Source organism: Lathyrus oleraceus, chromosome 2 (genome assembly GCF_024323335.1).
Source record: "Lathyrus oleraceus cultivar Zhongwan6 chromosome 2, CAAS_Psat_ZW6_1.0, whole genome shotgun sequence".
Taxonomy (NCBI): domain Eukaryota; kingdom Viridiplantae; phylum Streptophyta; class Magnoliopsida; order Fabales; family Fabaceae; genus Lathyrus; species Lathyrus oleraceus.
In genome coordinates this window covers 192,697,950-192,721,145 of record NC_066580.1, presented here as the reverse complement: position 1 = coordinate 192,721,145, position 23,196 = coordinate 192,697,950, and the positions used below count along the sequence as shown (strand labels likewise).

At 40.8% G+C, this 23,196-nt stretch overlaps 1 long non-coding RNA gene across 1 annotated transcript; it reads left to right on the top strand.

The window, feature by feature from the left end:
- Positions 1–9,408: 9,408 nt before the first annotated feature.
- LOC127121301 (uncharacterized) lies at positions 9,409–9,990 on the top strand. The gene is made up of 3 exons (XR_007803386.1): positions 9,409–9,457; positions 9,563–9,629; positions 9,715–9,990. It is a non-coding gene; the product is annotated as an uncharacterized LOC127121301 (long non-coding RNA).
- The last annotated feature ends 13,206 nt before the right edge of the window (positions 9,991–23,196 follow it).

The window sequence follows — 23,196 nt, the reverse complement described above, 5'->3', positions numbered from 1 at the left end:
AACAATCCATCATGCGAGGACGGCTTCAACATACTAGTGAGGGGTTAACCCTATAATAAGTATGGAAGACTTACAATCAACTCACTAAGGATAAGGTAAGATTTACATTAACCACTATGGTAATTGAAACCTATGGCTAATGTGTAAAACATATTAACAATGGACAAAGCCACAAAACAATTGAATGTGTGAAGTTAACTGATTATGAGTATTCACAAAATATGGTCAAGGTATGATTAAGATTGATTCAAAGAAGTGTTATGAAATGGGAAATTTGAAAAGTCAAGGACTTATGGTCCAGGTTTCTAATTTGAAAAGAGATGAGAATGTTTGCACAACAAGTCAAAGTTTTTGAAAGCAACATGTGAAAAGGTTTAGGATAAAGAGGGTGTGGATAGTGGAGTGTAAAACTTCTTAGAAAGGTTCACCTCTTGAGATCATATAGAAGATGATTCAAGTGTGTCCTTAGGAATAGGCAACAAAGCAAGTAAAAATAAAGGCAAGGTGATATCGGATGCCATCAATGGACTTATACCAATCTCACAAACAAAAGCGGATATCGGATACCAATAAATGGGTTTACACCAATCTCCTAGAACACAACAATGATACCGGAAGCCAATAAATGGTCTTACTCCAATCTCACAAACAAAAGCGGATACCGGATACCAATAAATGGATTTACACCAATCTCCTAAAACAAGACATGGATGTCAGATGCCAATCTATTTGGACTTATACCAACCTCCAAAGGATGATCATGGGAAATACAAATGCCAACAACATGGTCTTACAATTGCATCCTCACATACAACAAACAAACAAGCACTAAACAATGGACATGAGTGACCAAATGAAATGGTCTTACACTCTATCCCTTCCAAATCATAGGAACAATGGCCAATCAATGGACTTACTGTTGTCCTCAATGGGTAAACCAAAGATGGATCACAAAGATATGAAATGATGATCATGCAATAATGAACAATTAATGATGATAAATGCACCAAGGTATGCAAGCAAACATGTACAAATGCAACAAACAATCAATCAAACAAAGTCATTTAGCACACACTATAACCAAGCAATTAGGCTCAATCAAAGGTTAGACTTAAAAGTCAACTGGAATGGGGTAAATGGTGCTCTTAACCTTAACATTAAGAGCCAAGGTGAAGCAGATGAAAGGATATGAGGGGTGTGCCTCATTGCTCTTATCCCTGGTCAGGGAGAGCATAGAATATCAGAAGGTGTGGGAGTTCAGAAAGATTGAACTCTCTCCACAAGTTAAGGACTCGATAGATCTTGGGTTTTTACTCACTATGCATCAACACATGTGGTGTGAGCAAGGTGAGTGACACACAGAATAGTAGGAGATAGGCTACATATCTCTTTTGTCTACCAATTGCCTTATTAAAAGGACTTTACCTGCTTGGGGACAAAGTTAAACAATCACAAACATTGCCTCTTAAGGAGGACTTCAGACAGGTGCCTGGCTAAGTAACAAGCCAGGTCTTCCAGACTACATGGAGACAAGAGATTCTACCTCAATGCTTAAGCAAAGCAAAGCAATAGCAAGTTCACAAAGGAACTATAGCAACTATGGTACCTGAAATCAATCAAATATAATAAGTATACCAATCACAAAGTCAAAACAGACAAGATAAGAGCCAACAGTCAACACAATCAATCACATGTGCAAAGCACAAAACTCAAATCAAATGAGTTAGCATCCTACAAAACAAACCAATTTAGTTCATCACAATCAACTAAACCAAACTCAATCAACTTGAATTAATCTCCTTAAAGCAATTGCTTCTTCAACCTGAAAATCAAACTCAAATGTGAGAAGTAAACCCTTAGGCCAAAGCCTAGGGTCAAAGGAGGAGAAAAAATTTAAAACAGAACATGAAAGTTAATCAAAATCAAGATTAATCAAATAATAACAAATTCCAGCTGGTCCCATATCAAAACTATACACCAATTGCATTTCATAAGCAAATCATGTCAAACTAGGCAAGTTAAGAACTCAATGATGTAAACAGAATGAACACAAGCATATCAATACCAAAATGGCTCAATAAATTCCCAGAAAACTCATGCTTAAACAGAACACATTGAATGAGCAACACACCAAATTTCATGGCATTTGGATAAGTGGAAGCAAGTCAATTAAAATCAACAAGTCAAGGCATGTTCATACAAGCTCATACAAGACCACAAATCATACATCAAGTTCATGCAAGCATAAAACAGTGACCAAACATGATAAATGAATGAAATCAAAGTCATGGCAATCTTCAAGATGTCTATAATACACATGCCAAATTTCAAAGTCATCCAATAAACCACAAGAATTTCACAAATCATATGATATCATGACTCACAAAAAGTTCAAAATTGGTCAAACAGGGGGAAAATTCTCAAACAAATAGAAAATACATTCAAAAGTTCCAGGAAACCTCACAAGCAAACTAGACATCCATAAGTATTAGCATGCAAAAATCCAGGGCAATTGGCATAGCATAAGCATGGAAAATAAAATCAAGAACATGAACAAGACATGGTGTAACATACATTGTCACACCTCCAAAGATCACATCATATCTCACAATCCAGAAATGCAAAATCAGCAAACCATATACCAAAATGACCAGGAGTGAGTCTAGATCATGAATATAAAATTTCAAGCATTTTGGAGCAAGCATCAAGATTTCATGAAAGAAATAGCAGGCATTGTGCAAGAAATGACATGTAAAAACAATCCCTAGGAATTTTAAAAATCCAACCGTGCACAAATTTATTAAAAATCATCAAAAAATAAAGGACATGGCAAGGATTATGGCATAAAAAATTTCATATTATTTGGACAAAAAATGAAGGAGTTATGATTTTATTAGTGTGGTGAAAAATAAAAAAAAAAGTGAAATAAGGATGGATGAATATGTGAATAATTGGAAGAAAATAAATGCAAGGCCATGGGATTTTGTGAAACGCGGGGAATCGAACCCCAGGCTAATTCAAATGGAGCGCGTTTCTCATTGAAACACTCCGTTTCAATTAATACGTGGCACCACGTGATAGGCGGCATGGCGCACAAACAGCTGAAAGCATGCAAACAAGGCCAAGACGGATCTACACGCGATCTGGGAATGAAATTCAAACGAACTCAACGTGTTCTTCAGCATTCATCATCCTCATGAACTTTTTTCCACAGAAACTCACAAAAATCATATGGATCGAACCGACATTCAACACACATCATTAATCTAATCGTGATTCATCCTAATTTTACGCACAGCAGAAGATTCGATAGGAACAAGTTTCATCATGCAAACTTAAAATCAAGATATCTTGCTCAATATTCAATGGAATCGCACGATTTAACTTGCAGCATGCTCTACATACTAAGATCTATCAAAGCCATAACCTAATTTCATGAATTAGCTCGGTCAAAACTTACCTGGATGATGACGCAGCAGCTGGATTTGTGTGAATTTGGCTTGGAGATGTTGAAACAGATCTTCAGTAATGTTTGGATGAAGGTATGGAACCAATGCTTTAGCTCAAAACAGCTTGAATCCGTATAAATCTCCAACTGCCATGTGAACCTTCAATGTTCAAAAGCCACGATCTAGCATGAATTTTCCACAATTCTCCTTCAACGGATGTTCAACACTTCCTGTAAATCAAGATCAGCACAAGAACAAGCAAAACGAATGATGAATTTTGATGAACCAAGTGAAAAAGTTTGGGAAGAATTTGAGAGAATTTGAGATTTTCTGTTTTGGATCTGAGATTTTCTGACAGTACCAACTGTGCTAGCAGTGTTAGGGTTGACAATGTAAATTAAGGAACTCAAGAATTCAATTGTCAATCGCTCATAGGTGGGTTCTTTGTTGGAAAAGAAATTATACAATCCTAAGTTGTCTAATAAATGAAATATGCTATGATAGATACCTAAAGTGTAGAGACAGTTTTCGTCAACATACCTTGTCGGGAGGATCTCCCGATTTTGCAACCGTTCGATGATTTTTCTTTGTCTATCCCCCGGTTTCCCTCCTCGAAGAATGAATCCATTAAACTCCATTTGTGTAGCTCTTGAAAAGTGACGAAGAAGATGAAGTGGAATGTGAAAAGGTTGGATTTTTACGAAATCCGACGGATGAAAATGAAAATGGAAATCGGAAAAATGATTTATATGGTGTGGTGATTAGAAAGGTATGAGCTTTTTGTGGATTCAAGGACGTGTTTGCAAGGTGAAAAAATGGGTTTGGAAGGTTGTAAGGTATGAAAATGGTGAAGAAAGGGGTTCTGCCCCGACCTTTTACAAACGCTGTGGCGGGCGCCACAGGGTCTATGGCGGGCGCCACAAGGCAAAATCTGGCTGGGCCGGATTTTGGTCCTTTGGCTTGGGCTTCTCTTGTCTTTTGGCTTTGAGGGGTCCGGATAGCATTTGTCTTGTGATTTCCTAGTATCATTGGCTTGCATAATTTTTATAGAAGTAAAAAAAAATGAAACAAAAATTAAATATTAGACTAATAAATAAATAAACAACTAAAATAAAAAATGCAAATAAAACAAACATAAGACATATATAGATAAAAGTAGAAATATCAATGTATAGACGTAGTTTATATAATATTCCAAATGCGATAATATAAAATGAGTTATGTAAATATGAGAAAAATAAAAAAAAAAGATAAAATAAGATGAAATGGTGAGATCATATAGCAGGGATGTCGTCTTCCTGAGAGGATCCACAGAGCATGGCTACCTCCTGCCTGAGCTCTGCGATCTCCTGATATAAACAGTCGGCTTCAGTAGCATGGGTGAGATCAGACACTTCCATCTGTAAAGTGAGGTCATCCACCTCCTGTCTAAGCTCTGCGATCTCTCTACGACACTTAACAATCTGGGTGCGGATGTCGGGGGTCTACAATGAAAGATTATTAGAGAAAACAGTGATCCTAGGAGAAGGCGGTGTAGGCGTGTATTCAGCAATGGGTGGTGATCTCGGCTCCTCGACGGTCTCTCTCTGGCCCTCTAGAGCATAACTCCAATTCGCTGGATCATGCACACTAGTCATCATAGGAACTGGCAATGTGAAATAATGGATAGCCTCGCTGTCGACCAGCAATCGGAACTGACATGGGTGGAAAGAGGCTCTCCTCATCAACCCTCTGGTCAAACAGAAGTCGATGTCCATGGTAGTGTACCCACAGTAGGTCCGGAGATGTAACAGCTTGCGAGACAGACCTAAAGCGACAGGAATCTACGTGATGATCCAGCTCACATGGATGACTCCTTCGGTAGATCTGGAGACACCGCTGAGACTATATAACAAAAAGTTCCCACATGCTACTGGGCGAGACTGGGATGCACAAAATAGTAGGAAGATCTCCTCTTCACTCAGTAATGTCTCTGCATCCGGTCTTCCCAGGAAGGAATGTGCCAATATCATCTGAAAGTATCTAAAGGCAGGGTTATGTATAACATGAGATAGCTGCATAGATGGATCCTGGCTTCCGCCACCCGATATATCACTCCAAAACTTCTCCACCTCTTTACCCAGAAAATATCCCATAGGTGTCTCCGGGATAGCATCAGGAGTGGTCTGGAAGCCCAATAAGTTGCCGAACTCTTTCTGGCTGAAAGAGTACTCAACTCCAAAGAGCCTGAAAGCAGCATACCTATCTGGTCCAGAGTATGGGTCATAGTCGAATGAACTCAGGAACTCCAATGTCAGGTTCCTGTAGGTGTTACTCAAGTCGTCGGCAAACTCGTCCCAGTGAAGCTGGTGGCTAAGGAATCATATACTCGGCTCGATACCCAATGCCTCCATACAGTGTTGCTCAAGATAACGTGTGGGTGCCATAGAACGCTGATACAGAGCGATGTAGTGCTCTTTCTGAGCATTATCTCTATAGGCCACGTGCATATCATCGAAATCCCGCATCCTGTAAAAGTTAAGAAAGTGATCCGGAAAATGCAAACCATTCAAATTTTTAGTCTCGATGCGAAATATGATAAAATAAAATAAAAAATTAAATTAAATAAATGCGAAAAAGTAAAATGAAAGAAAAACCATGGGTTGCCTCCCACGCAACGCTTGTTTAACGTTATTAGCTTGACGATTAGAATTTATACACCTGTAGTAGTAGGAATCGATGGATCAATCAGAGTGTGGCTTGAGTAGTATGCTGGAACGTCTCCTCCTTCGTAGAGCTTCAGTCTTTGTCCATTTACAATGAATGGACTACAGGTTTCGTTCTTGATTTCTACGGCTCCGGATCTCAGAATTTTGGATACTTCGAAGGGACTGTAACACCTCAAAATTTGCCCTCCTCTCTTGGGACTAGCTTAGCATATTGCATCTCATGTTTTAGGGCATTAGTCATTGCATATTTGCATATCATGTGGAAACAATAAGCAAGTCATCCTCCTAAGTCTTGCTCAGAAGATAAAGAGGTTAAAAGATTCAAGGCTAAGGGTTTCATGAATTGATCACTAGCCATTTGAGGGTTTGTGCTTCAATTAGGGTTTTTTGGTTCCTCAGGGGGATTGGGTATTTGTTTTGGTTGGAATGGTACATCACCATCATCATGGTCTTATCATCACCAAGAGGTTCATTGTGCCTGATCATGTCCTTGGGATTAGGGTTTTGACCTCTGGTCAACCCTAATCAGTTGCATTGTGCCAATCAGAGTTTTTCAAGGAGATGAGGTCTTCATTGAGATGGGGATCATTACAGGATTCTATGGAGCTTGTATAAGCCAGGGTTTCATTTTGGAGCCATTTCATCAAGAGATTGAGGCTCAAATTCATCTGTGCATGATCAAGTCATCTATCAACTGCACGTCAACTGTTGGATTTGGAGGTGGGAAGTGGTTAGAAATACTTCATTCATGTTCAAACAAGTTTCATTTGACATTTCAAACATCAACATTGAAGAAAATAAAGTCAGGACAAAACTTTCCAAAAATAGAAAGTGACCTGTAATTTGAAGTTGCCAAAAATGGAAAGGTTTTCAACTCAAGATTACATCATCAAGAAAGCTTCAAGTGAAATTTTGTTGAACATGAAAGTTGTAGATCTTTCTCTCCCATTTCCAAAAAGTCCAAGATCATGAATTTCTCATGTGTGGTTAAGGAGATATGATCAAAACTTGGCCAAATGAATATGGAACTTCAAAGGGGCATAACTTTCAAACCATAAGTCCAAATGAGATGGCTCTTTTTGCAACATTCTTGTTTTGACTTCTACTTACCAAATCTTGCATTACATGACATGCATCACATTCACATAAATATTTGAAAATCCACTTGATTTTTGGAGGGAAAAATGGGAATTTAAAATTGGTGAATTATTTGAACATGTGACCATCACCATTGGCTTCAAAACAAGTTTTTAAGTGAAATTTGACCAAGTGATGGCACTGTTCACGTAGCCAAGCTTGCATGAGGGTGCATGAGCATGAAAATTCATTTTTGCCAAAACACCTCATAATTCACTAATTCCATTAGCATTTGCTTAAACCTTTTCCTAAACATGATTAGCATTGTATATAAATGCTTAATCATAACAGAATTCATCACAATTCCCAAGTTTAGATCTAGAATCCCAAAAATCTCAAAATTCTCTCTCACTTTTTTCTCCAAATTTCTTCAATCACTTATTCATGATCCTGAGCCATTATTGAGCATTCTTGCACGTGAAAACAGAGGAATTGGTTGCTATTTTGTTCATATTCAAGAGGTGAAGCTTCCATGGCAAGTGAAGATCTAGCTTGATTCCTTCATTGTTGAGCCTCATATTCATCATCACTCACCTTAAGAAGCATATTGGAGCAAGAGTGAAGCATTGCCAAGCCAAGAAACACGTGGATCCAAAAGCTGCACTTCAAGAGGTCACTTTTTCAACTTCCTTAATTCTCCAAATTATTGTTATAGTCTTGTAGATCTCTTAACGGTGAGGAATCTGCACTTTGAATCGAGCGATTTGGTGTTATATCCATGAAGAACCATGTGATTCAAGTTTGGATGTGGTTTTTGATTTCCTTCGATTTATGAATTTGATGTTGTTTTTCCATGAAATGATGCTTGATCTTTGATGTACGAGGCATGATGAGTTGAATGATATACTTGTTTTTCATTTCTGGAATGTTTGAGTTTTTCTGGAAAATTGAGATGAAGATCTTCATGATCTTCATCGTGTTCTTCATGTGTCCAGATTTTCTGCACATTTCCTGCGGATTCTGTTGCGACCTTCATAGCTATCTAGGGAATTTCCTGCGAATTTGTTTGAATATGTTACGCGCGCCAGACTAGGGTTCATGTGCCAAAACGCATCGTTTTGAAGGCGCGCGCTAGGGAGTTTTAAATCTCGCACCGGTTCGAACCTGATTGAGCTCATTTTCCAATTGCTTTGTTCTCCTTTCCCATCATTATGCCATGCTTGTTTCATTTTCCTTTTTTTTTATTTTTTTCTCATCTTCCGAAATTCATAACAAATGGAAAATTTATCCAAAAATGATGAGATTTTTTGCATGATGTCACATTTTCTCTCTAGTTTTTTTTTATGATTATTTTGTAAATTGTGCATGGCTGGTTGTTTTTTGCCCTAGGGTTCTTGTACATGTATCATGTTTTGACATTGCCTTGGTTCATCATTTGTGAAATGCTCAATTCTAATCCAATGCTCATGAAATTTTACATGATGAAACTAGACATCTTGCTGGACATTTTGGTGTTGAGTTTGTATTTTTATCAATTGCCATTGCTGAGTTATGATTTTTCTAAGTTAGGTGTGACAATTTGTGTCACACCTTTGCTTGTCCAATTTGATTGATGCATTTATCATGCCAAATGATCTCCAAACGTTCTGATTTTTTGTATGGTGCTTGATATGAATGTTGTGAATGCTCATGATTCTTTGTGGAATTTTTGGAATCATTTCTGATTTGATTGAGATTTTTCATTCTGGATGATCATTTGTGAACTTTTGAATGGCATTGATTTTCATTTGTTTGTGAAATGCTGGTTGTTTATCCAATGGATGTGAAACTTTGCACATTATTTCTAGACATGTTGAATGTTGTTTTGGCTTTAGTTTGAGGTTTTTACCAATTACCATTTCTGTTTTAGGCTTGTGCTAAGTTGGTGTAACATTTGGTGTCATATTTGAGCTTGTTTTGATTGCCTTGCCTTATACAATTTGATTACCATGCCTAATCATGTCCAATTGCCCTAATTTTTTGTGTGATGATCATGTTGTATGTTCTGTTTACTCATGATTTTTGCCAAAATTATTTGAACCATTTTTGAATTAATGTGCATTTGTTCATTCTGTTGTCACAATGTGCTTGCAACTTGCATAACTTGCCATGTTTGGTTTGTGAAATGAATTTGGTGTGTTCTTACTCAGGATAGGAGAAGGTTCTGGAGTCTTGGTCTTGGAGGTTAGTTAAAAAATTTATTGTGTATCTATCCCTCCAATTCCTCTTCAGTTATTTGTTTATAGTCTGGTCTTTCTTGTTTGTTTATATGTTTCCCCTATTGTTTAGGAACTTGAGCATGCTAAAAATCGAGGAGCCAAAATCTATGCAGAGATTCGTGGCTATGGGATGTCAGGTAATTTGTTGCAGGATATGCTAAATTTTCTCCCTAATCTTAGTTTTATATTAGATTGACTTCGTTTCATATGGATTTTGATTAGGGGATGCATATCACATTACTCAACCTCCTAGTGATGGGAGAGGTGCCATTCTGGCCATGACTCGTGCTTTAAGACAGGTTTTTTAATCATCCTATGTTGATTTGTATTTTCTACGTAGCATTAGAGGTTTTATGTTTGCTAAGCTGCCAACTTATCATGTATGCATGTTGTGACTATATTTTTCCTTTCTCCCCCACGTTTTATATATAGTATTATCCAACAAACTTCATACTCCAGATGTCATGTTTTGAGCGTGACAATGGTGTTGATTGAGATTCTCACATTGGATAGTGATTTAATTTGAACAATGGTTTATAAACCTGGAAAAAATGTGGTTTAAAACAAAAGTTTCAAAAATTTTCGTATACCTTAGACAACGCTTTTGTAAAAAGCGCTGTCTAAGGGGGGATTAGAAAGCGCTTTAGGCAAAAGCGCTGTCTAAGGGGGGGGGGGCTTAGACAGCGCTTTTTGAAAAGCGCTGTCTAAGCCCCCCCCCCCTTAGACAGCGCTTTTGTCTTAAGCGCTGTCTAAGGTATACCTAAAAAAATTAAAATATGGGGGCATAGACAGCGCTTTTTGAAAAGCGCTGTCTAAGCCCCCCCCCTTAGACAGCGCTTTGGCCAAAAGCGCTGTCTAAGCCCCCCCCCCCCCTTTAGACAGCGCTTTGGCCAAAAGCGCTGTCTAAGGTATACCTAAAAAAATTAAATAGGAGGGTCTTAGAAAGCGCTTTTGGACAAAGCGCTGTCTAAGGGGGGGGGCTTAGACAGCGCTTTTAAGATTTAAAAAAGCGCTGTCTAAACCTTTAGCAGCGGAGGTTTAGACAGCGCTTTAAAGCGCTGTCTAAGGCCAAAAAAAGCGCTGTCTAAGGTCTTGTTTGGCGTAGTGAGTTTGTCATTTCCCAGTCTCTGGTTAGGTTAGAAGTTTCTCCCCTGTTAAGGGGAACTAGGTTGCCCTGATCCTCATACCAGATGAGGTACGTAGGCAGGAGATCGTACGAGATCTCTCCGGGCACCCTTTTTCTTTTTTGTGTGTGTTTGCTTGACAGTTATTAGGCTCGAGTGCCAGACTCCCTATTAACTTGTTTGTTTGTTAACCTTCTTGTGTGTGTTAGGAGATGGATGTAAGACCAGCGATTGGCATTCCGTATCCTATTGGTGTTTGTTGTGTGCTTGGAGTCCGATGTAAGTCCAGCAATTGGCATTCGGTTTCCAGTGTGGGTTTGTTGGTTCGGAGTCTGATGTAAGTCCAGCGATTGGCATTCGGTTTCCATGTTTGCTTTGACGTCTCAGCGTCTGTGCGTGTGTTTTGTTTGGCGTGCGTGAGCCGAACTACGGTAGCTCTGATTCTCATTCCAGATGAGATACGTAGGCATAGGATGCGATATCCTAGCGAGCCCGTTCCTCTCTTCCCCCACCTGTGTTGTTTCCGGTGTGCGTGTGTGTTCTCTTGAGCAATTTCTTTAGCAACCTTTCTTCTATTCTTTTGAGCGTGGATCCCGTCGAGTACGACGGATGCGTAGGGGTGCTAATACCTTCCCTTCGCATAACCGACTCCCGATCCCATCTCTCTTTGGTCGCGAGACCATGTCTTTTCCAGGTTTACTTCGAGCGTTTCCTTTCCCTCTTTTGGGATAAATAACACACGGTGGCGACTCTGTTTGTTTTGTTTTCCCGCCGGTTGTTTTTCGCGGATGCGACAGCTGGCGACTCTGCTGGGGATACATTGAGAAGTTGACCTCTTGCTGGTCCATCTTCCCTAAGCGAGTCACTCCTAGCGCTCTCTAGGATAGTTTAGGTCGCTTGTGCTGCTTTATTTATTGCATTTATGAGTATTATGTTGTGTATATATTTGCATAAATGTTTGCATGCATCATACTATCATTGTGCTGTCTTCTGTACAGGTGGTTTCTCTGATTTGGGGTGGGTATTCTGAGTGGGGCTAAAACCCAGACCCGAGTATACACCTAGGATTAGCGTGGTCTCATGTTGCCTCTCATGTTAGGTCAACATGTTTTGGGCGACGTGACATACCACAAGTCGGACGAGGTTCTTCTGAGAGAACTCTTCCTTTGTGGAGTATCCACTTTGGTTGAGTTATCTCATCTGAGCTATTGACTTCGGTGACCGTTCATTCCCGGATCTTTGGTTTAGACGATCTTAAGAGAGCTGCAACGGCACACCCGAAAGGGCAAACCCGTTGAGTATCTTTGCCCGATTGTCGAGACCATTATCCGCCTTAGGATGACCTAATTAGAATTCACCTGTGAGGGGAGGGTTGATCCTTACAGATGCATGTTCTGATGGTGACTTTGATGGTGACTAATGGTTCAGTTTGATCAGAGTTCTATTTATAAGTCGGATTTACGGATTTATTTTCGAGACGCCGGAGTGCTGTCCGCGGTATTTATCAGTGGGGATCCGTTTATTTCAGGATTCCCCAGGCTGGTTCAGAGGGTCTTATGGTTATCTGTTCAGAGAATCTCTGGTGATGATGGTGATGTATCTTTCAGTTCCGTTTATTTCGGAACTCCCAAGTCGGACTTGTGGTTGCTCAGTACCTCAGATGGTTGTGATCATTTCAGAGGCCATAACTCAGTGCAGTAAATGTTCAGATGACTTGGAGGATGGCATAGTGCATTGCATTCACGCATCAGCATCATCCATATTTTGCATTCATCGGCATCTAACTCATGTCTATCCATACTCAGGGTACATTCTCGATTGAGATTCTGGTTGAGAGACATCCTGATGTCAGAATGCTATTGTCAAATTTTTTATCTGTCTCGATGAAGCCAGAACCGAAGGAAAGAGTGTTCCTCATACGGATAGACATTGCATTCATGTGTGAGTCATAATAACCTGTCTTCTGTTTTGCAGGTGTCAGTTTCTAACATGTTTGGGTTTACTCAGGAATCATTGCTCGCGCACGCTGAATCATTCCCTTGCACACAACCCGTCTGCACAGATACTTTACCAGACGCAACACACCCAAATTGATGGATACTTCCAACACAGACATTCTCGAGCTGAAAGAGAAAATGGGAGAGCTGATCAATATTATGCAGGGGTTTGCCTTGGGGCAGAAGGCGTTGGTTGAGAAAGTGGAAAAGCTCGAGCGGGCTTCGGCTGCCAACAATGGTAACAACCTTGAGGGGGTCTCCAACAGTGGTCTTGGTGGTTCTAGGGATGGTGGTGATCCCAAGAGGAAGGCTGCTGATGATGTGGTAATCAATAATGCTGGAGGCTTTGGTTTCGCTGCAGGTCGTGGACCCGGTAATATGGGCAATAATGTGAAGGATAATCAGTTCCCTCCTTTCCTGGAAGCCCTAGAAGATAGGGAAGCAAATCAATTCTCTATGTTGAATGAACCCTTTGGGCAGTACGGTGTCCAACCACCAAACAAAGAGATTCAGGTGCTGGTAGAGAAGATAAGGGCTCTGGAAAGCCATGCTACTCCGGGGGTTGTCAATATGTCGAACATGGGGCTGGTATAGGGGATTGTGATCCCACAAAAGTTCAAAGCGCCTGCGTTTGATAAATATAATGGGAGTTCTTGCCCGGAAACTCATCTCCAGGCCTTTGTCCGGAAAATTTCTGCTTATACAACGGATCAGAAGCTCTGGATGTACTTCTTCCAAGACAGTCTGTCTGAGGGGTCTCTTGAATGGTATACCAAGTTGAAGTCTTCGGATATCAAGAGCTGGCAGGATCTCGGAGATGCATTCTTTAAACAGTACCAGTTCAATGCTGACATGGCTCCTAGCCGTACCCAGCTGCAGGGTATGTCTCAGAAGCCGAGTGAAGGGTTTAAAGAATACGCACAGAGATGGAGGGAGTTGGCTGCCAGAGTTCAACCTCCGCTGGTGGATCGGGAGATGTCTGATCTGTTCATGGGTACCCTGCAGGGGGTTTTTTCTGAAAGGATGGTGGGTTATCCCGTCACTGGCTTTGCAGACATTGTGGTGGCAAGGGAGAGAACTGAAAGTTGGCTGAGAATGGGGAAAATACAGGGAAATGCTCCGTCATCTGGAGTAAAGAAGCCATTTGGGAATGGTCAGCACAAGAATGAGGGTGAATCGAGTGCTGTGTATGCCCAGAGAGGACACGGTAGGGATCGTTACTACCAGCACACTGCTGCGGTAACCACCCCTGCTGGTAATCAGTCAGTATGACAGCAACATCAGCCACCTCAACAGAGAGCACAGAGAGTTGGGTACCAAGTGAGGGGAAAGGGGATTGATCGTCAGTTCGATAAGCCGCCCGTGACATATGCTGTTCTGTTTAAGAAGTTGATGGATCTTGGGTTGGTGCAACCGAGGACGATGGCTCCAGTAAGATCGGATCAGAGGCCTCCCAACTATGATGAGAACGCCGAGTGTGAATTCCATTCTGGAACACCAGGGCATAATATTGAGGGTTGTAGAGCCTTTAAGCATGTTGTCCAAGACCTGGTAGACTCCAAGGCCATCAATTTTGCACCATCTCCGAATGTTAATGCTAATCCCAAGCCGGCGCATGGTCAGGCGATGGTGGGTGCAATTGCTGAAGATTCGGATCACGCCTGTGCGATAGGTGAAGAGACTGACAGTGACTGTGAGTTTGATGGTTGGATAAAACCGTGCGTACCAGGGATGGAGATCCAGAACTGGAAGGCCTAAAAGATCATCATTGTCACTCATCTGGAAGAGTAATATTTCTGTTTTTCAATTCTGTTTGCATGAAAGCCATACGTTTTGCCCAAAACGTAATGGTCCATTGTAAGGGCCATCTCATATGTTTCATTTTGCAACATTTTGCATCATTAATAAATGGATGTTTTTCACATTAAAAGCGGTGTTCCCTGTTTTTCATTTATTTTTGTAGTTTTAAAATAAATAAAAGTGGCAATGTCTGTTCTCATTTTTCCCTTTTTGATTTGTCTCGTTCCGACTTCGAAAAATAAATTCTCCAGATCTCATTGATAACAATTCGGTTACACCTCTGTATGACTTCGACAATCCGGTCTATCATGCCGAAGAAGAAGGCGAAGAAGATTGTGATCTGCTGGAATTAGCCAGGTTGTTGAAACAAGAGGAGAAGGTGATTCAACCGCACGAGGAGCGAGTTGGGATTGTTAACCTGTATACTGAGGAGGTCTGAAAGGAAGTAAAAGTTGGTTCCGCCTTCGAGGCGAGTGTCAAGAGCGAAGGTGATGCCATTCGGTCTCAAGAACACCGGTGCCACGTGTCAGAGAGTCATGGTGACTTTGTTTCATGATATGATTCATCATGAAATTGAATGCTATGTTGATGACATGATAGCAAAGTCCCAAACAGAAGAGGGGCATCTGGTGGATCTGGCCAAGTTGGTCGATCGGTTGAGACAATTCAAACTGAGGTTGAATTCAAATAAGTGCACTATCAGAGTGCGGTCCGGTAAGCTGCTGGGGGTCATTGTGAGTGAAAGAGGAATCGAGGTTGATCCTGCTAACAAAAAAAAACAAAAACAAAAAAAAAACAAAAAAAAATGCAAGAAATGCCTGAACCGAAAACAAAAACAAAAAAGAGAGCAAACGGTCAGGTGGATATTGCCAAGGGGCATTGAAAAAAAGAATAAGTTGCAGGAACCTCTGATTCTGATGCCTCCTGTGGAAAGAACAACTGTTAATCTGGTACTTGACAGCCCTCGAGGGGTCTATGAGGTGTGTACTGGGTCAGCATGACGAGTCTGGTCGAAAAGAGCATGCAATTTACCTTAGCAAAAAGTTTTCCGACTGTGAAACAATACATTCACTGCTCGAGAGAACTTACTGTACTTTGGCATAGGCTGCTCGCCGACCGAGACAGTATATGCTGGTTCGTACCGCTTTGTGGATTTCCAAGATGGATCCAATCAAGTACATTTTTGAGAAGCCAGCATTGACCGGACGGGTTGCGAGGTGGCAAATGATTTTGACTGAATATGATATCCAGTATACCTCTCAGAAAGCAACCAAAGGGAGTGTACTGTCTGATTACATTGCCCAGCAACCCATTGAGGATTATCAACCAAGGAAGTTTGAGTTCCCTGATGAGGACATCTCGAGGTACTCAAATCGAAAGATTGTGAGGAACCGATCCCGGAGGAGGGGCCTGACCATGAATCCGAACGGATTCTGATGTCTGATGGGGGGAGGTTAATGTGGATGAGTTAGTGCCGTTCTGGTTGCGCCGAAGAGATCCCACATTCCTTTTGTTGCCCGGATAATATTTGAATGCACCGACAGTGGTGGTTGAGAACGAAGCTTGTATCCTGGGTATCGAACCTCGGTGCACCTATTGGGGCAAAGCCTTTCTCGCGGTATATGGAATGGAAGCTGTGCTACCGGTTGAGGTTCAGATCCCTTCGCTGAGAGTCCTGATGGACGTGAAATTGCAAGAGACTGAATGGGTAAGGACCCGGTATGAAGAGTTGAGCCTGATTGAGGAGAAGAGGTTGGTGGCCATCTGTCATGGGCAGTTATACCAGCAGCGGATGAAGCGTGCTTTTGACCGAAAGGTACGACCTCGGGTGTATCACGTAGGGGATCTGGTGCTGAAAAGGATCCTTCCTCCTCAAAACGATCGTAGGGGCAAGTGGACACCCAATTATGAAGGTCCATTCATGGTCAAGAAGGTTTTCTCTGGCAGAGCCTTGTTGTTGATGACCACGGATGACGAAGATTTTCCAGCCCTTGTAAATGCGGACGCAGTTAGAAGATACTTCGTAAAAGAGACCCGCTGGACGAAAAGAATAATAAAGTCCAAGCAAAAAAGGGCATCCCGGCGAACCAAAGAAAAAGGGAAAAGGTTCGGGCAAAAATTAGGGATAAAAAAGGAAAAAATTGTACACCCGGCAAGTCGAAAACCTGAAAAGGCGGCTTGGGCAAAAAAGGGTATCCCGGTGGACTGAAAACCCGAAAGGGCGGTCCAGGCAAAAGAGGGATTGAAACGAACAACTGCGTCTAGCATGATCGTTTGCGCTTTGGATATGACATGGATAATCCCTGGTAGGGAGCAGTCGGAAGCGTCTTGTTCAGAAGGCAGAAAGCAAGGAGAGTCTGAGGACATATGGGGTGTAACCGAGTTGGAACTCGACGAGATCACGGTTTCACATTGCCATTAGGATAGATTTTCCTTTTGTGCGCAATTACCTCTTTTCAGGAATTGCTTCCTTTGTATTGCTCAGTTTTGAGCCACACTTTTTCAATCAATAAAATGCATATTCAGTCAAATAATTTTGTTTTTGTTTCCATTACCGCTTTGATTGCGAAAACATCCAGTTATTTTTGATAAATAATCTTTGCATTTTAAGACATACAGGTCCCTTCCAATGCATGCTTATAGGATTGAAAACTTGAAATCTTATTCGGAAGGTTGAGTGACCCAAGTGTTGAAATCTTGACACACCTGGGGCACGGTTTTATCTAACGATCTCTTTTGCAGGTACTCTTAGGTATCCTCACTCACTTGCAGGTTGTGATGTGGAAGCCTTTTGACGAAAGATCCCCGAGGAGTCCGATCAGGGACGAATGAATGGAGGAATGGTGAAAAGACGACGAGAGACGTACGACGATCCTGGATATTAATCAAGAAGACTCTTCAAAGTCTGAAGATTAGAAAGTTTGTACCAATCTAAGGAGTTCGCTCTCTGTAGAGTACGAAGGAGCGGGAATACAAGGTGATGAATCAGAAAAGTCTAGACGAGTCTGGGAATTCTCAAAATTGGAAAGCTGACAGTGGATTTAGACGGTGAATGTCATGATTCGACGAGTCGACAGGTATTCAGTACCAGACTTTCTTGGTTTCCCCAAGCAGAGTGGGGATTGTTACCTCCTCAGCAGATTCAAGGTTTATGCCTTCCCTAGCAGGGTCGGGATGGTTATCTCCCCAGCTGGTTTGAGATGGTGTTTCCTCAGCAGCCAGGCCTGAAGGTTGCTATTTCCCAGTGGAGGTATCTATTAGTGTTGGTTTATCCAAGCAGAGTCGGGATTGTTATATCCCCAGCAAGTCAGAGATTGTTGTTATCCCCACAGAGTGAGTTGGTGGTTTATTCCCCAGCGAAGTCCCCAAGCGGATCAGGTGCAGTGGGAGTCATTCCCGATAAGGGTGGTCCTCTTCCCAGCAGCAGTGCTATTCCCCGGCAGGGTGGAGATTGGAGTGTTGTCGAGTTCCTCAGCAGAGTGCCTCGAGCTCCCCAGGAGAGTCCCTTGAAGGGGATACTTTTTATGCATGCAACATTTAAGAGATCATAGCACATTGCATAATAAATTGCGTAGCATTTCCATGATTGTGGAACATTACGCTAAAAAATATCATGCATCAGCATTGCCAGCATCAGCTAGTCTCAAGCCGTGGTTACCGTTTGAGATTTGGTTTCGCCAGTGGGTGAAGATGCTACTCAAGCCGTGGTTACCGCTTGGGAGATGGTTTCGCCGGATGGTGAAGATGTTACTCTAAGGAGCTTAGCATCATGACGTTGGGTCAACGGTATTCCCCAGTAGTGCGATACTGAAGGAGATTTCTGTCGTGCGAGATGGAAGTCGGAAGATGTTACTCTGAGGAGTTTAGCATCATGACGTTGGAGTAACAATGTTCCCCAGTAGTACGATATTGGAGGAAAATTTTCTGTCGGGCGGAGATGGAAATAAAATCAAAGGACGTTACGCAATTAGCGCGAAAATACAGTTCAATTGGAGAAAAGGAAGTGTTGAGACATTTTCTGGAGAACGGGGTTCAAATGAAGATTGGAGTTGAAGATTATATCCAGGATGGGGTCCTCAGGATTATCTTTTGTTCATGTGTCACCTTAGACTTTGGCTGAGGTCAACAGAGGTCGTTATGGGTGTCTTCTGAGGAAGAGATGCACATGTTACCTTCCTTTTGTGAAGGTGTACCCTCTGATATGTCGCCATCAGAGTGGTGTTTTGGTGTTATTTCCAACGTTGCCAACGGAATTATCACAAGTTTCTAGAGAGCGGGGTTCACAATGGCGATCGCGAGCTATCGTCAAGCGACTGGGGTTCAAAATGGAGAATGGGGTTCATTATTTGGCAAACAAGACTACTATGAAGTTGTCGGGGTTCAACTGCGGTGATCCGGGATCATTCGCGCGAAAGAAAATATTTGTCCAGGGTTCAAGAAAAACAAAAAAGAGGGAATCATCATAAAGTTTCGGGGTTCAAGAAAAGCAAAAAAAAAAAGGGTAATAATAATCCCCAGCGGATGTGGTGTTCAGGCCATGGTTATCCTTGTGTTACCATTTATTTTGGTATACAGGTCGACATTCTGTTCGGTATTCAGGCCGACTTTCTCCGTACCAGACGGGTGTTTCTTTTCAAGATTGCTTCTTTGCCGATTCTGACAGGCATTGTTAATTATTTCCCATCGGAGTGCAAATTGTTCGTCTGTTCTTGGTATTCAATCACTCTTCACCCTGATCATCTGAAAGTCGAGGCTATTCATATCGACAGGTTCACAGTGGATTGAATAGGGGCAGCTGTAACAGCTCAAAATTTGCCCTCCTCTCTTGGGACTAACTTAGCATATTGCATCTCATGTTTTAGGGCATTAGTCATTACATATTTGCATATCATGTGGAAACAATAAGCAAGTCATCCTCCTAAGTCTTGCTCAGAAGATAAAGAGGTTAAAAGATTCAAGGCTAAGGGTTTCATGAATTGATCACTAGCCATTTGAGGGTTTGTGCTTCAATTAGGGTTTTTTGGTTCCTCAGGGGGATTGGGTATTTGTTTTGGTTGGAATGGTACATCACCATCATCATGGTCTTATCATCACCAAGAGGTTCATTGTGCCTGATCATGTCCTTGGGATTAGGGTTTTGACCTCTGGTCAACCCTAATCAGTTGCATTGTGCCAATCAGAGTTTTTCAAGGAGATGAGGTCTTCATTGAGATGGGGGTCATTACAGGATTCTATGGAGCTTGTATAAGCCAGGGTTTCATTTTGGAGCCATTTCATCAAGAGATTGAGGCTCAAATTCATCTGTGCATGATCAAGTCATCTATCAACTGCAAAAGTCAACTGCACGTCAACTGTTGGATTTGGAGGTGGGAAGTGGTTAGAAATACTTCATTCATGTTCAAACAAGTTTCATTTGACATTTCAAACATCAACATTGAAGAAAATAAAGTCAGGACAAAACTTTCCAAAAATAGAAAGTGACCTGTAATTTGAAGTTGCCAAAAATGGAAAGGTTTTCAACTCAAGATTACATCATCAAGAAAGCTTCAAGTGAAATTTTGTTGAACATGAAAGTTGTAGATCTTTCTCTCCCATTTCCAAAAAGTCCAAGATCATGAATTTCTCATGTGTGGTTAAGGAGATATGATCAAAACTTGGCCAAATGAATATGGAACTTCAAAGGGGCATAACTTTCAAACCATAAGTCCAAATGAGATGGCTCTTTTTGCAACATTCTTGTTTTGACTTCTACTTACCAAATCTTGCATTACATGACATGCATCACATTCACATAAATATTTGAAAATCCACTTGATTTTTTGAGGGAAAAATGGGAATTTAAAATTGGTGAATTATTTGAACATGTGACCATCACCATTGGCTTCAAAACAAGTTTTTAAGTGAAATTTGACCAAGTGATGGCACTGTTCACGTAGCCAAGCTTGCATGAGGGTGCATGAGCATGAAAATTCATTTTTGCCAAAACACCTCATAATTCACTAATTCCATTAGCATTTGCTTAAACCTTTTCCTAAACATGATTAGCATTGTATATAAATGCTTAATCATAACAGAATTCATCACAATTCCCAAGTTTAGATCTAGAATCCCAAAAATCTCAAAATTCTCTCTCACTTTTTTCTCCAAATTTCTTCAATCACTTATTCATGATCCTGAGCCATTATTGAGCATTCTTGCACGTGAAAACAGAGGAATTGGTTGCTATTTTGTTCATATTCAAGAGGTGAAGCTTCCATGGCAAGTGAAGATCTAGCTTGATTCCTTCATTGTTGAGCCTCATATTCATCATCACTCACCTTAAGAAGCATATTGGAGCAAGAGTGAAGCATTGCCAAGCCAAGAAACACGTGGATCCAAAAGCTGCACTTCAAGAGGTCACTTTTTCAACTTCCTTAATTCTCCAAATTATTGTTATAGTCTTGTAGATCTCTTAACGGTGAGGAATCTGCACTTTGAATCGAGCGATTTGGTGTTATATCCATGAAGAACCATGTGATTCAAGTTTGGATGTGGTTTTTGATTTCCTTCGATTTATGAATTTGATGTTGTTTTTCCATGAAATGATGCTTGATCTTTGATGTACGAGGCATGATGAGTTGAATGATATACTTGTTTTTCATTTCTGGAATGTTTGAGTTTTTCTGGAAAATTGAGATGAAGATCTTCATGATCTTCATCGTGTTCTTCATGTGTCCAGATTTTCTGCACATTTCCTGCGGATTCTGTTGCGACCTTCATAGCTATCTAGGGAATTTCCTGCGAATTTGTTTGAATATGTTACGCGCGCCAGACTAGGGTTCATGTGCCAAAACGCATCGTTTTGAAGGCGCGCGCTAGGGAGTTTTAAATCTCGCACCGGTTCGAACCTGATTGAGCTCATTTTCCAATTGCTTTGTTCTCCTTTCCCATCATTATGCCATGCTTGTTTCATTTTCCTTTTTTTTTATTTTTTTCTCATCTTCCGAAATTCATAACAAATGGAAAATTTATCCAAAAATGATGAGATTTTTTGCATGATGTCACATTTTCTCTCTAGTTTTTTTTTATGATTATTTTGTAAATTGTGCATGGCTGGTTTGTTTTTTGCCCTAGGGTTCTTGTACATGTATCATGTTTTGACATTGCCTTGGTTCATCATTTGTGAAATGCTCAATTCTAATCCAATGCTCATGAAATTTTACATGATGAAACTAGACATCTTGCTGGACATTTTGGTGTTGAGTTTGTATTTTTATCAATTGCCATTGCTGAGTTATGATTTTTCTAAGTTAGGTGTGACAATTTGTGTCACACCTTTGCTTGTCCAATTTGATTGATGCATTTATCATGCCAAATGATCTCCAAACGTTCTGATTTTTTGTATGGTGCTTGATATGAATGTTGTGAATGCTCATGATTCTTTGTGGAATTTTTGGAATCATTTCTGATTTGATTGAGATTTTTCATTCTGGATGATCATTTGTGAACTTTTGAATGGCATTGATTTTCATTTGTTTGTGAAATGCTGGTTGTTTATCCAATGGATGTGAAACTTTGCACATTATTTCTAGACATGTTGAATGTTGTTTTGGCTTTAGTTTGAGGTTTTTACCAATTACCATTTCTGTTTTAGGCTTGTGCTAAGTTGGTGTAACATTTGGTGTCATATTTGAGCTTGTTTTGATTGCCTTGCCTTATACAATTTGATTACCATGCCTAATCATGTCCAATTGCCCTAATTTTTTGTGTGATGATCATGTTGTATGTTCTGTTTACTCATGATTTTTGCCAAAATTATTTGAACCATTTTTGAATTAATGTGCATTTGTTCATTCTGTTGTCACAATGTGCTTGCAACTTGCATAACTTGCCATGTTTGGTTTGTGAAATGAATTTGGTGAATGCTATTGACATGAGACTTTTTGGATGATGTTCTTAATTGATTGAAGTTGATTCATGTTGAATTTCATATTCTGTTTTGAATTTTTTCTCCCTCTTTGACCCTAGGCCTTGACCTAGTGGTTTGCCTCATCTTTGAGCTTTGATTTCAGGTTGAACATCCAGGTTATATGGTTCATGATGCAACCTCACTTGAGCATTTGATGCTTGCTTTTGACTACTAACATTGTGTGTTTTGTAGGGTTGTTAACTCATTTGAGTTTGACTTGTTGGCTTATGCCTTTGCTCATTGGGTTTGACTGTTTGATATTCATGGTTGTCTGTTTGTCTGTACAGTTTAACTGATTTGTTTGATGTTTCTACAGGTACATAAGTTGCTTAAGTTTAATTTGAACTTGCTTTTGCTTGGTTGCTTAACCACATAGGTATAACTCTCTGACTTCATGTAGTCTGGAAGACCTGTCCTGTTACTTGGGCAGGCACCTGTCTGAAGCCCTCCTTAAGAGGCAATGCTTGTGAATGTTTATTTGTGTGTCAAGCAGGAAAAGTCCTTTGATAAGGCAATTGGCAGATAAAAGAAATGTGCAATCCATCTCCTGCTATTCAGTGTGTCATCCACTTTGCTCACACACCTTGTGTTGATGCATTGTGGATATTAACCCAAGATCTTTGTTGAGCCAGTCATATGTGGAGAAGAGTTCCAACTTTCTGAACTCCCACACTTTCATTTGTCTGAAGCTCTCCCAGGCCAGGGATAAGAGTTGTGAGGTCTTACCCTCACTTCCCATTTCATCTGCTTCACCCTAACTCTCAATGTTAGGGTTAAGAGCTAACTACACCCGATTCCAGTTGGCTTGTGTTTCACAGCCTAACCTTGTGTGAGC